General features: G+C 41.8%; 1 pseudogene; it reads right to left on the reverse strand.

Annotated features, from left to right (window-relative positions):
* Positions 1-6,411: 6,411 nt before the first annotated feature.
* LOC144769324 (interferon-induced protein with tetratricopeptide repeats 5-like) lies at positions 6,412-11,903 on the reverse strand (annotated as a pseudogene).
* Positions 11,904-15,306: the final 3,403 nt, after the last annotated feature.

The raw sequence follows: 15,306 nt of genomic DNA on the forward strand, positions 1-15,306 counted from the left end.
AAGGAGTTTCCAGTGTTGACAGACTGTTATAGAATTCTCAGTGTTCAGAGACTTAACGCGTCAGAGTACGGAAAGTCAAGGAGACGTTGGGAGAGTTTTCAAGTGAACCAGGAAAAGACTAAATTGTTGTGAAAAGACTTAAGACTGTAAACTTATGAAAAAACTGTAACATAGAGGAGAACTTCCATTGGTGTCTTAAAAGCAGAATGTGAGAATAACGCATCAAGAGTTCTTCCAGTGAATCAGATTGCAATCCACAACAGACAAAACATATAAGAGAGTAGCTAGCTTCATTTCACACACTGGTAAGACAAGAGAAAATTAGGATAAAGTTAGTAAGAGTTAATAAGGTTGTAAAGTAGGGAGGTTAATTATTGTTTTTCCCTTTCAGAGAGTCTCCTGATCCATCGAAGGTGAAATCAGTGTTGAAGCCAGTCTCTCTTTGTTTGTCTTCCACTTCCCCTTTCCCCCGGAGTTAATTCTAAAGGCTGCATTTGTTAAGGTAGTTTTGGCTGAGGGGGATTTGGGGTAAGAGCTTCTGTTCCTGAGGGGGCCGCATCAGTGTTTCCAGTTCTGACAGAAGGCCTGACTCACATCACCAGACACACAGTCGACCCTGTCTTCATAGCCAACACCAAGATTACCTTCAGCCAACTCACCCTGCTCACATGGACAGACAACTTCATCCTACAATTCTACGTTTGTGCATCCCACCCCAGCAAACCGAAGACAACCATCAACTTTAGCTGTAACTGACAGCACATAACAGTGGCATACTGGATCCACACCCACAGATCCAACCAGCCTATCCTAACAGGCGACCTACAGAATGACCTATCCACATTCAACAATTGGATCTCAGACGGTGCCAACACCCTGGCCCCATGAAGACGATCAGATATACAAGTACTCGCGCTCAAGCATGACAGCAGAAGAATGACCTAAGAGACTTCGAGAGCTATTGCAAACAACTGGGGAAAGAAAATGGAGAAGCAGCCGAGACAACACCTCCAAAGACACTTACAAGGTACCATGCACAGATCATAGAAGCCAGTAAAGTTGCCCTCCTGCTCAGACTCGAATCCTGCCCCAGCGCCAGAAAAGAACTCTTGAACACAGTCAAAGAATTCACCAATTCAGCAGCAGCCTCCAATACCATCGTCCGCCTCATAGATCCTCTGTGACAACCTTTCTGATATTTTCACAATTACATAATCAAGATCTACACCAAGTTTGCACCCCAACCGATTGTAGAGGACATCACCATGCAACCTCCTACCATCACTAGGAGCATCTACCTCCTAATGAACTGGAGACCCATTATCACATATGACACCGCAGAATCATGTAGACCATTCACTCATGGTGCCCCACAGACCAATGCCCTCAACACTTGTACAACCTTTAAGGCACCTTTAAGGCACATTGATCAGCGGCAACCTCATCACCATCATTAACTCCTCCATTGTGAGTTGAAACTTCCTGGACAGCTGGAAACATGCAGAGGTCACAGCTTCCTGGAGAAACCATTGGTCAACCCAAAAGATCTCCGATACTACAGGGCCATCTCGCTGCTGCCCTTTCCAGCCAAACTCCTGGAGAAAGAGGTCAACAAGCAGCTCTGAGTCCATCCTGAACAGCATCACCTTCTGCACTCCACCCTGTTAGGGTGCCGCAGCAACCACAGAATGGCAGCAACTGAGGGAATCCGGTCCATTATGGACAGAGGAGAAACTGCCGCTCTCATCCTGCTTGATCTCTTATCAGTGTTCAGTGCCATTTCCCACGACACCCTCATTGCCAGACACCAGGGCTCAGGCTGAATCACCTCTTCCTCTCCAAATGGACACAATGAGTCAGACTCTCTGCTTTCACCTCAGAATGCAAGAAGCTTGTCTGCTGAGACCCCATTGCTCCTCCCTCAGCCCAACCTTGTTCAACATGTACATGGCACCTCTTACCCGCATCTTCAGAACCAACGGCATCAACATTGCATCTTACGCCAACTACACTTAGCTCATCCTTTCTCTCACTTACATGAACAACACCACCAGGGCCAACTTCACTATCAGCATGTCCATCATGGCCAAATGGATGCTAGAGAGCTGGCTCATACGCAACACAGACATAATAGAGATCCTTATCTTTGGAAGTAAGAGGTCACCTTGGGACTTCTCCTGGTGGCCACCTGACTTGGTCCCACGTCCACCCCCACAGACAATGCCATAAACCCTCGGCATCTTGCTTGATGACTGTTAGAAATGAGGGTCTCTAGTTGGCAGAATTAGGTACCTTTGTCCAAATAGGGACCCTTGGTTCAGAGCAGGGTAAGAGGGATACACACTTTAGATATCCCCAGCTCACCCCCCTGGGAAGCTTGGCACGAGCAGAATAGGCAACGTGTAAAGTATTTGTACTCAAAACACACAGTAATACAGTGATAACACCACAAAGAGGCACCACACCAGTTTAGAAAAATAAATTATCTTAATCTAAACTCAACATGACCAAAACGACAAAAATCAAACATACAAGTATTAAGGAAATTGACTTTCAAAAGATTTTAGCAACTGAGTCCATAGAAAACTACAGATGTGTGATTTCTTGCAAAGTACCTGTTGTTGCAACAAAATTCTTATTGGTAAACAACAACCTAGGCAGACAAAATGCTTATTAAGTAAATATTACAAGGGCAAGGAACCATTTTAAACTGAGGTTAAAAAGCTGAATTTATTTGTAAATACATCAAAAATTCATAAAATAAGCTACAGTGATTGCAACAAAATTCACCCAAACAGCAGCACCGATGGGAAGCACCGAAAAACAAAGAGATGTGTTGTTTCCTGAGACCTTCGTGGATGCGATGCAAAAGTTCCGCTGTACACAAGGGGGGGGAGTGCATTGGGTCTGGTCTGTAGTGGGCAGCGATACATCGATTCTGAGATGACACAGATCCGCAAGTGATGCGTCAGGGAAAAAATGCCACAAAAGGAAGATGCACAGAAATCTGGGATGCGGCGGCGAAAGATGCGGCGGTGTAGAGCGTGCTGCGCTGATTTCTTCAGCCATGATCCCTCAATGCATCGATTCTTGCAGCAGCGACAGGCGCTGTGTCGGTTTCGGCAGCAGCCCCGTGATGCATAGAGATTCTTCTCACACTACGGCGTTGCGTTGGAAAACTGTTGCAAGAAGAGCGATGCAACAGTTCTTTGGTTGTTGGGTTGATGTTCAGCTTCCTGCAGCAAAACAATCTCAGAGGCCTCACACAGTCACATGCACTTCTGGGCAGGTCAGAACTCTCTGCAAGGAAGATTAGGGCGAGCTAGGGTCTTTGCGTTCCTGAGACTTCAAAATATTAAGCAAGCTCTACTCAAGCCCTTGGAAACTTTGCTCAACCAGGGCACACAGCACACAGCAAAGTCCTTCACCTTTCCTTGGCAGAAACAGCAATTGCAGGCCAACCCCAGACACAAAGAAGGGCAGTACTTCTCAGTTTATCCAGCTCTTCTCCTTGGCAAAGGTTCCTCTTGATTCCAGAAGTAGTCTGAAGTTCAGGGGTCGTAGGCCTAATTCTTATACTCCAAAATGTCTGTGTTCTCTTTGTGCAAGGGCCTTTGAGCCCAATCCAAACCAGTTCTGTCCTCACTGGTGCAATATGACCACAGGAGGTGGAGACACCATTGTGAAAGGGAGACAGGCCCTCTTCAGGTACAAGAAAATCTCCTCCCACTACTCAAAATTCAGCCAGGGTCTATTCAGCCCAGCTCTAACTCATCCAGGAAAGGCAGGACACACATCAACCCCCCTGCTGGCTGCCTGAGAGAACGCACATCTCCAGCCTCTGTCATTGAAAACCAGACAGTCAATACACAAACAGGCATAGGCACACAGAATGGTTAAACAAGAAAATGCCTACTTTCTAAAAGACACATAATTGATGGACGGAATGCAGAACAAATCAAAAGATTCATACCCAGTCAAGAGATCTGGGTTAAATCTATCATTATTTTCCTCACCATGCCACCCCAGTTTAGACCTGGCCATATGCAAATCAGTCTTGACCCTGTGCCCGATGGGAACAGTCCAGCCCAAACTGTCAAGCCACATCCTATCTGGACCGGAAACAAGCATCCCAGAACCGGTTTCCGGTTTTCTCCCATCATCAGCCAGGATAGCTTGAATCCAGTGGCACAGTGAGCCGCCGCACTTAGGGCAAGAAAGCAAAAGGTACACAATTGATGGACGGAATGCAGAACAATTAAACAAATTCACCCCCAGTCAAGAGATCTGGGTTAAATCCATCATTATTTTCCTCACCATGCCACCCCAGTTTAGACCTGGCCATACGCAAATCAGTCTTGACGCTGTGCCTCATGGGAACAGTCCAGCTCAAACTGCCAAGCCAGATCCTCCATGGACTTCAAACAAGCATCCTAGGACTGGTTTCAGGGTTTCACTCATCATCAGCCGGATAGCTTGAGTCCACTGGCGCAGGGAGCCTGGGACCCATGTCTGGGCATACCCACCACACTTAGGGTGAGAAAGCAAAAGACACATAATTGATGGATGGAATGCAGAACATATCAAAACATTCACCCCCAGTCAAGAGATCTGGGTTAAATCAATCATTCTTTTGCTCACCATGCAACTGCATTATGCAAGCGAGACAGGCCCAACTCATGTGCAAAGCAATCTCCTCCCACAACTCTAAATTCAGCCAGGGTCTAGCTCTCACTCATCCAGGAAAGGCATGACACACATCAACCCCCACCCCCGTGGCCAGCTGAGAGAATGCACATCCCCAGCCTGTCATTCAAAACCAGACCGTCATTACACGAACAGGGAGAGGTACACAGAATGGTTAAACATGAAAATGCCTACGTTCTAAAAGTTGCATTTCCAAAAACAGAATTTAAAAACCATCTTTACTCAAATATGTATTTTTTAGCCATTTCCTTTCTCATAATCCTTCCTGCCCGCAACAAACACTTAATCTATGTGCTGTACATCTCTTCCTCCTTTCCCTCCCCATCTGATCTTCCCCACTTAACCCAAAACGCACCTCATGCTTATATCATTCTCTCTATTACAAAATCTCCTTTTTGCTACTGCAACCTCACTGCTCTTCTTGAACAGACTCTGTAAGCTGTGGCTTTTCCATTACTTTAGAGAGCTGTTTCTTCCTAACATAGGGCCATATTATCAAGCATGGGCAATACATTATCGCTGCTTTTATCGGCAGGAAACTGCTGCTAAAGCAGCGATAAAGGGCTTGATAATATGCCCTTGTGAATTCCCATAGAAGTCCAGGTTCTGGTGTTAACCTGGGCTTCAATGAGAATTCTCAAGGGCATATTATCAAGCCCATTATCCCTGCTTTATTCGGCAGTTTCCTGCCGAATAAAGCGGCGATAATGTATCGCCCATGCTTGATAATATGGCCCTTAATTCCGATTTCCAAACATCCCAAAGACTTCTTGCCTTTTTTGCTTTGTCTTAGTGTCCCCCCTCAAACCCATCACCCCCGCTGAGGTACTACTAAGAGGGCATCCAGAACACGGCAGCATTACAGCACTCTCTACTGGGAGAAATGAAACAGTCAAACAGGAAAGTAACAGAAAATGTTGGCTGTTTTATAATGCTGTGAAATAAGTGGACTAGAATTGGGAAAATTCCTGTTGTAGTTTATTAGTAAATATGGAGATGTCTACCAGTTTCAATTTATTTTTAATCATTTTTCATGAATAACTTTAATAGCTAAGTGGTGTGTAGTTGATTATTCTAACCTGCTTACGTTATTAATCAACTTTTTTATGTAGTATCTGTTGAATTGAATGTACCAGACACATTAGCTTAAACTTTTAAAATAATTTAGTTTATACTATTTTACATCCTGCATGCTAAGCTTATCAGGGCATTATACTAAAACATTGTGTATATATATATATATATATATAGAATTACAAAGCACACCGTAGGAAAATACACTACATACAATACATCCTCCCATAGCTGCAGAGTTTCAACACGTCCATTGTCGCAATACAACTTTTTTTGCCGTCAGAAATTCACTGCGAGTTAATTTGAGTTTCCACGACTGTCATGTATGTAAGCATCCCCTTCTGTAATAATATGCAAGCATTGTTATTCTCCTCCTACAACCTATTAATGTTTTAAACATGATGTAATTTCTATGTTTTATGTAATATCTGTGGGTCCCATTCATAAAAGAACCTGGAAATGTACTCTCATTTGATTAGGCTGATGTCGTGATTGCATTTCTGACTTTTTTGATAATTTCCAAAGAATTCCAAGAGTACTTCTGGTAGCCTGGGACTGTCACATATTCACATACCCTTTCACAGGGGTAAACCTTTTCACATGCAGACATGTCAAATTTAAAAACTCCAGTGTTATATATATTCAGTCAGTCAAATATCTTTATTTCGGTTAATAAAAACCATAAAAGCAGTACAAAATAATTATTACACATGTTAAAATTATACAAATGTTATATATATGCATTTATGTTTCTCCACAAGAAATATGCTCCTGTGGAGATGATATATCATTTCTTGTACTCCCTCTAGTTTTGAGATGTTGCTTTCCCTTTCCAACATGAAAACCTATAGACTCCTGTCTTCAATATTCAGGGAGGGAAAAACACCAGTAGAGCACTTATAAAAGGTTTATGAATAGCAGAAACCCATATTTTTATTGATGTTCAGCATCTGATTAAGGTGTGTCCTTGTAGACTAGCGTGTCTGTAAGCGGGATAGCTCACAGAGAAATTTCAGGACTCTGGCTTGCTAGCAGAATTTTCTGCATTACCAAATCTATTTACTAATGCGTAATTGCATACCGTGAACCTGCAATGAGATTTACACTCATATTAATCTGTTCCCCACCAAAGTACACCGTTAGGGAACAAATGCATTGTCCTTTGGGCCCTGTGCTATTAGCTAACAATAGATCATGTCCTCAATCTTCTCATTGTTCTAGTATTTTAGAAAACATTTGTTCTGCCTTATTTATCCAAGGTTTTGGTTTTCTTTTCCTAGGAAGTTTCAATTTAGGATTCAATTCTATGCACTCTGATCTACTGCGGCCATAGCTAACTCTTCCTTTCTTGGTAGAAAGACTTGTGCCACTTTCCTCAGGACCTCTGGATCGCGACTGTTGTGCAACATATCTTCTGCAAGTTTTTGTGCTTGACCGAAGTCTGAAAACTTAAGCAGCTGAGCCAGGTAGGCCTTACACTCATAATTGATAGGCTCTTGATGGATGATTTCCTAGCTTTTTCTCTTTGTTCTGTGCCTGTAACGTAGCGTCTGGTCACTGCATAAAGTGCTATTGCCAGCCCAGCACAAAATTCCACATTTTGGGGGTTTTATGCCAATGCTGCCTAGAAACAGCTGGCTGCCCGCTCTCCGTATCGAAAACCAATTGCCATTAGGGACCAACCAATCATTCCGCTAATCTCAGGAATAGTTGGTGTAGATTGAGAGGGATAAGAAAGAAACTGACTAATTGTGTCAGACTTGTCTAGGTATTGCTCTACCATTTCATAGTTGCACAAATGATAGTAGGTCCGGGCGTAGTTACCAGAGATGACCAACTTAGACCATTTCAAGCTGGCTTGTTGACCTCCCAAACACTCTTCAGCTGTCCTAAGACTTTCAAAGGCCTCCTGGTATCTTCCTTCCCGCTGGTGTATAAAGGCCTGCAGTGTGTAAAAGGTGGAACAGTTGTTGTATGGTGTGTGTTGAATTCTGATGTTGAGACCTTGCTTCACGTGTCCTAAATCAGTTTTGTCTTCCTCCTCAAGATTTCAGGTAAAGTGACACTGAAGCGTCTCTAGTCTCAACTTTAAAGGCATGATTCTGCAATGAAAAGAGAGTCATAGAGAACATCTCTCACTTCTTAGGTTAAGTCAGCTGGACTTGTCAGCTTTGCTTAATTTCTTTCCCACAACCTGTGTGCAGCATTCTTTCAAGTATGTGTTTGGTACTGTATGTAAGAGAGTTGGTGTTAAGAAGAAGGCTGGATTCAGTTGCTTGGGGCAGTGGCAGGTGCTGAATATTGAAACAGATGGGGGGGGGCAAACACCTGACACAATTGTATGGAGTCAGTGAGGGATATAAGTTAAAGGAAATCGAGTTGGCAGGTGGGTGTTAGGAGCACTAAAATGTTAAAAGAAAGAAAAATATGAGCCTAATTATGCATTTTATGTTACACCAACACAATTAAATAGATCAACAACCAATTGTTTATCCGGGCATTAATAATAGAATGTTAATGGAAAATTCCAAAACATAAAGCAAACTCAATCCTATCTAGGGGTGTTTGGAGGGGATGTATGACGTTACAACGCATACTTTTACCATGCATGCCTTTACAACGCGGTATTTACAACGAATACCTTTACAACGCATAGTGCTTTGGGGCGCTGGATAGTGAATAGTTTAATTTACTATTCCAACTCCAGTCCCCGTGGATAGTAGGGAAGGTGTTGGATAGTAAATTAAATCTATTCCCTATCCTAGAGCGCCCCCCAGCGCAATGCGTTGTAATGGTTTGCGTTGTAAAAGTTGCGACGTAAAGGCACTGCGTGGTAAAAGTTGCGTTGTAAAGGATGTTTACCATTTGGAGGATTCCTACTTTGAGATAGACAAACATTTGGCCCAGCAAGTGCCTACACTGCATGATGGCCCAAAGACACTGACTAAAACACAATTTGTTGATATAATCTATGTTTGCCAAATCTTAACATATATGAAGAATGAATTAAAAAATATGGCATTTGCATATCAACACATACAAAAAACTGTTACTTCTGGAAGGGTCTTCGCACAAAGCATCTTGAAGGATCTTGCAACCTCATACATCCTTTTTTGCTTAGAACAGCAACAGTCATGTAGTTAAGTGCTAGTGCTCTCTATTGAAAGTGTTCAAATTAAGTTATAAGGTGGTAATTGTTTTTTAAACAATTAGGGGCTGGAGTCAAGGGTGTGATGATGAGGGGGAAATAACATTTCTACGGTGGTGACATCTGGCAGTAGGGGCAATTAGTTCAAGTGAGCCCCAGTTTCCCCCTCTGCAGGTATTCATGCTTCCTACCTATGTTTAAGGCTTTAACTTTATGCTGATTTCTGGCAAACAACAGCAGTTCATGCAAAACATCTAATTTGATCAGGACTTCCCAGTGGGTGCTAATATGAATAATGATCTACTTGAAAGGAGAAAGATTGACAAATGCAGAAACACAGAGCATACCATTTCAGGGTTAAAGCATAACAGTATCCCTCAGATTAGACGTTTTTTAGAGGCACAGGTACTTAGCACTCAAGTAACAAACAAACAACATATGTCTATAGCTTTATTTGTACACATGATGTGCCAGAAATTGTATTCACAAATTGTACTTTTTGAGAAAGTTTGATTCCTGACAAGCTACATGTATGCCAAAAAGCTCATTATTTAATGAAGATGGTTCCTGCTCAGTGAAAAATGCGGATACACTGGCCAGTCTCGCCCCTCTGAACACCTGTTTGTATTTTGGTGTCTGATTTTGGTCCCTACATGGACACTGATTAGCTTTTAAAACATTGCCTTCGAAAGACACCTCTCATAAAGGTGAGTAAAGATGTGAGACCCCTCATCACCATCAATAGACTTGGCCATCTTCCTACAGTCTGTGTGGCATAGTGGGTGAAAACTGATGGATTGAAATGCAGCCTGAGTAACTGGCAACGGATATTCCACGTTCACCTTTGTGTTTTCTTCATTGTGATATACTAAGTGCTACAGCTATGCCAGGACATGGGCCCTATGCTCCTTGTGTCACTGGACTCAAACTATACCTCTTAGACGAAGTGCAACCAGTTCAAAACTGGTGTAATGTTGCTTTCGCTATTGTTCAGAAGGGACTGGGCCTGGCATTTTGGACAAGACTGTTCTTATTGGAGCATTATTAATACTAATTTAAATATATCTAGCTCGATTCTGTAAAGTATCCACTATAATTGAAATTAACTCAAGCTTCAGAATGAAGGAATTGCAAGTGACTCCTTAGTAGTATCCTAATCGGTTCACACGGGGGCCTGATTTAGAAAACCCAGGCAAGCCAGAAAAATGTCCTGAAATTGGGTCATCAGAGATGTTTAGCACATTTGCAAATGTGCTTACCCTCTGCACCTCCATCTCAGCCTTGGTGCTTCTGTTGACATTGCAATGAAAGTGGTAAATCAGAGAGCAATAGCAACTTTCTGTCTCTTGGCAGCCTGGGCAGCTTCTGTGGCATCAGCAGCCTACCATAAAGGTAAGCAAAGGGCCATAGTAAATAGATAGAAGGCGGTATTTTCATTGGGTCAGGACACAGTAAAAAGGTTTTCATCCATGTGCAAAATGCAGCAGAAAGTGTTTAACCCGGATGTAGAACATAGCAAACGTTGTTTGGCTTGTTCATAGTATAATGCAGTCACAACAGCCCTGCACTTTCCTCTGCCACGGAGACATATCAAACCTCCATCTTCTACTGTCTCGGAGCCCGTCATGTGTCTCTTTCTCTACTGTTACACATTTGTGACTGTTTCCCTTAGGATACAACAGTTCCATCAGCACAAATATGCACTAGATCAGCAAGCTAGAAGATGGTAGGGATAGGAGGAAATTTAATGCAAAACCATTTGCACCTATGGGCCTTTAGGCCTCTAGGAATGAATGGAGTAGAATTCCTAATAGTGATTCCCTAATTGTGATTGGGACTCTGTAGGAATCGCTATTAGGGAATCGCTTTTTTCTTACGTACCATTTTGCATTCCCGAAATAGCGATTAACTAAAATTCACTATTTAGGGAATGCAAAATGGAACTTTGATACATGTGGCCCGAAGTGTCTCCAGGGAAACTGCAGAACTGTCAAAAGGAAGTTCATTATCTGGGACACATCATTGTGAAGGGAGCTAGAAAGGTGTCTCCAGAAAAAGCAAAGCTATCGCGCAGATGAACCCACTATGAACAGAGAAGGAAGTCAGGATGTTTTTGGTAATGGTTGGCTACTGTAGACAGTGGAGACCAAACTTTTTCTTAATGACGAAACCTCTACTGAGGTTGACACACAGAGATGTGTCTGATCTGATTCCATGAGACAGCAAATGTGCAAAAGCGCTCCTAGAATTGAAAGAAAAATGTTGTTGTGCCCCAACACTAGGAATGCTTGATTATTCAAAGGAATTCAAACAGTCTGAGAGATGGGTACGCTCTCTCAGTGTTGACCCAGATGCATGGAGATGCCCGAAAACCAACTGCTACTTTTGTACTGCTCTTGACCCTGTAGCTACAGTTCTTCTTGATTGCCTTAAAGTGGTTGCTGCGATAAGCACTGGTCTGGAAAAGAGTGACAACGTAGTGATGGGATACCCTTGAACTGTTATGGTCCCACACTCTATGGAGTTGTTGTAATCAAGACAGAAAACACAATGTTTAACCCACAACGGACTGACTCACTATGAACAAACAATTCTATCTTCCAAAAATACTGAGATATGCATAGCTATATAGAGATGCACAATCCTTAACCCTTCAACACTGTTGCCTGTAAACGATGTTGATTGTGATTAAATTGAACCTGATTGCCTAGATGTCACAGATGTATGCACTAATCCCTGACTAGATATAAAATATGAACCCCTGATTGAGCCTGACCATGTATTGTTTGTCAGGTGGATGGCTCACCTCAGCACAAGTTGCCGAATTTATCACCCTTACCAGAGCATACAGTTTAACTGCCTCAATGAAAGTCACCATTTTTGTAGATAGCCGGGACGAGTTTGGTGTTGTCCATGATTTTGGGGATGTCTGTCCTCCTCAGGCATGCTTATCAGAAATGGTGCTTACATTATGGCGTTGTTGGAGGCTTTACAGTTGCCAAGAGAGATTGCAATGGTCAAATGTGCAGCTCATCAGAGTTGTAATAGATATGTCGCAATGAGCAACAGATATGTAGATTCAGTTGCTAGATATTGTGCTTTACTGGCCTGCACATTCAGTGAAAATTTCACATGTGAGTCAGAATGGGAGAGTTCCTTTAACATGTTGATGAAAGTCACTGACACATTGAAAGAGTTGAAAAGGGTGCAGGAAAATGTGTCAACAGCAAAACAAACAGTTGGGTAAAAGCAGGTTGTGAGAAAAAAGCAAACTAAATTTGGATGTCGGCTGATTGGAAAACAGTATTACCAGACAGTTGGTTGTTTTCAATGACATGGTATTACCATGGATATACACACTTAGGCAGGGATTCAATGGTAAGGCTTTCACGGCAAAGTTGGTACCACCCCCCAGATTCCAGATGTTAGCAGAGGAGAGCTGCCGTATGTGTGTGATATGTGAACAATTGAATGCAGGAAAGACAACAAGCGTCACTGTGACACACACAGGGAGATCAGGCTGTCTTTTCAATAGGATGCTGATGGATTTTATCAAAATGCCTGTTCACAACAGGCTGAGATATATTCTGGTGATCGTGGGCATCTTCTCAAGATGGGTGGTGGCCTACCCACCAGAAGACATGATAATCTCACTGTAGCTAAACTGTGATTATGAGAATAAAGTTCAGCATGTTGCTTTCTCTTGAGTCAGATAGATAAATGCACTTCAATATTGAAGGGTTGAAAAAGATCTGCACAGCCCTACAGATTGAACAAAGATTACACTGCAGTTACAGACCAGAAGCCTCTGATATCATAGAGCAGTTTAATGGTACCATTAAATATAGATTGGCGAAAGCCTGCGCTTCAACGTCTCTAAATGAGCCAGATGTATTACCTTTGGAGTTGATGAGCATTCAAAATATTCCAGACAGGAAAACGAGGTTGTCTCCCCATGAAATACTGGTTGGGCAGGGCAATGAGATTACCTGCAGTTCATACAAATGCAACTTTGAATATTACTGACGATATTATCTTGGACTACTGCAAGGTATTGGCTGATGTGGTTCATTTTATCTCTCATCAGATTTCAGCTGCAACACAAAGTCCACATCAAGAACAGTGCTGCAATGTCAATCCTAGTGATTGAATTGTGATTAATCAGCAAGTTCTGAAGACTTGTCTTGAACCTAGGTGCATAGGCCTCTTCCAGGTGATCCGGACTACAAATACAGCTGTTAGGTGCGCTGGAATTCCAAAGTGGATTCATGCCTCACTCTCCAAGAGTAGGAGTAAGCCAGAAGAAGTTCCATTGATCAGTTGATGGAGCGAGATAGAAAACGGAATTCTGTTTAAACTCGCAAAGTCACATTTCCATAACATGAATAATAAAATTAATGATTTGTGATGTGTTGTGCTAATACAATCTAGATTAAACTTTACACATGGGGGGACTAACATGTGTGCTCATAAACGTGCATAAGTGTTGCATCTTTTGTTCGTGCAAAATAATAAAATAATTTGTTGTTTTCGTTTTTGTCATTACTAACTGCAGCAAACCTAAATGAGGCATGTGCTTAATTTTTGCTTTCCTTGTTTATGTGGTGTCATTTCTACTATTCTAGGTGCACATAAGGTTTCATGGATTTTATGAAGACTGGTAGATATAAAATGCTGCTTTAATTGTTGCAATTGCTAGGTAACATTAGACTAATTGGGAGGGTTAATCATTTAGAAAACGAAGGGTGGTTACAGAATCAACATTATTTCTTACATTAATACTTTTCTTGTGTTTGTTTTATACTAGAAAGCATAAGTTGCCTGCTTTTGGGCCTAGTTTGCTCGAGTTTGCTAAAAAGCTGAATTTTACTTCTGCAAAAGTCACGAGAAGCCCATTCTGAAAAAGTATTCGTCAAAGCTGCATTCACTGAGCAAATCTGATGTGCTGTCATCATTTTGTCGGACGTGGCCAAGGTCATAAACCGGTGGAAAAGAACAATTTTGTCAGTTCTAACTTGGCACCCGCGGAAGTGTAATGAACACAGCGAGAACATTGATTTACAATTGTTGCTAACCAAGGAAGCTCCTGGTCACGTTTGGAAAAGACAATGGTCCTTAAGAAATGTGACCTAATGGAAGTTTTGAAATGTGGGTGACATGTCACTTGTCACTCTCAACCAATGGGACATCGTGGTTTTCTGAAAAACTTTCCTTTACTTAGATTAACTAGCATAGAAAGGTATAAAAAGTCATGCCCTTAGGGATGGGCTGACTGCTGTTTTCTGACTTTCCGATGAGGGTGAAGTGCTGCTGGACTTTGCGTGGAGCACGTAAGAAACCTCAAAGAACTTTACTTTATTTTCCATTTATCTAGCTTAGCTAGGGACTTAGGCTTTAAAAATGCTAAACTTTAAAATTCTTACTTAAACTTTGATTCACTTTCTTAAACTGTATTTTTCTTATGATTCTTTTCAATTTTGCTTACTTTAATGCTAATAAAATTGCATTTATAAAATTACTTTTTGAAATACCATAAATTAGTTAATAAAATCTTACTTTTGACAAACAAGCTGGTCTTGATTATTCAGAAGTGCAGGTTACTATTAGCTAGATCCCATCGCCAATGGTGGTCGTTTAAATAGTTAGGATTTGTTATAATGACAACATTCTTTCCGCAGATGTATACAATTGTATATAGTTTGTAAATAAGGTGTATATAGATTTAATCTGACCACCTGATTCAGTAGGCCCAAATATGTCATGTTTATAAATGGGTCCATAAGTTAGTGTAGAATTTTGTTCATAGGTTATGAAGTTGGGTAGCGTTGTTTATGATATATTTTCTATAGGCCGCTGGATCAATTCTCTGGTAGCAGAAATTGATGGTTGCTAAGGGTAACCAAGGTAATATGTTGGTTGCTAAGGGTTACTAAGGTGTTATGGTATGGAAATAGGATCGATGTTTTAACACATGTCAAGTTTGTTTTTCGTGCTATCTGTAAGCTATACCGGTATAGATTGTGTGACGAAAAGTTAGTCACGCAAGTCATCTGTTCTGTTTGTAGTGATATCGCCGAGTATCACAAGTGGTATCGCCGTGTACCACAAGTGTTGTCGCCGTGCAGCACAGTGTTAGGGCTAGGTGTGAATCTTGAATAGTGAGAGTTATCTAAGAAATTAGAGCAGCATGAGAATAGGGACAAAGCGCCTTCCATAAAACTCACTGTGATAAGAGTACTAGATATATTCGAGCTTGATTGAAGGGTAAAGTAGCGTCGGTGCATGATTATCTATAAACAGGTGAGAGTCCTGTAGGGATACATGTTTTATATCTATAAACAGGTGAGAGTCCTGTACGGATAACGTCGTTATTTTGC

Source organism: Lissotriton helveticus, chromosome 1_1 (genome assembly GCF_964261635.1).
Source record: "Lissotriton helveticus chromosome 1_1, aLisHel1.1, whole genome shotgun sequence".
Classification (NCBI taxonomy): Eukaryota; Metazoa; Chordata; class Amphibia; order Caudata; family Salamandridae; genus Lissotriton; species Lissotriton helveticus.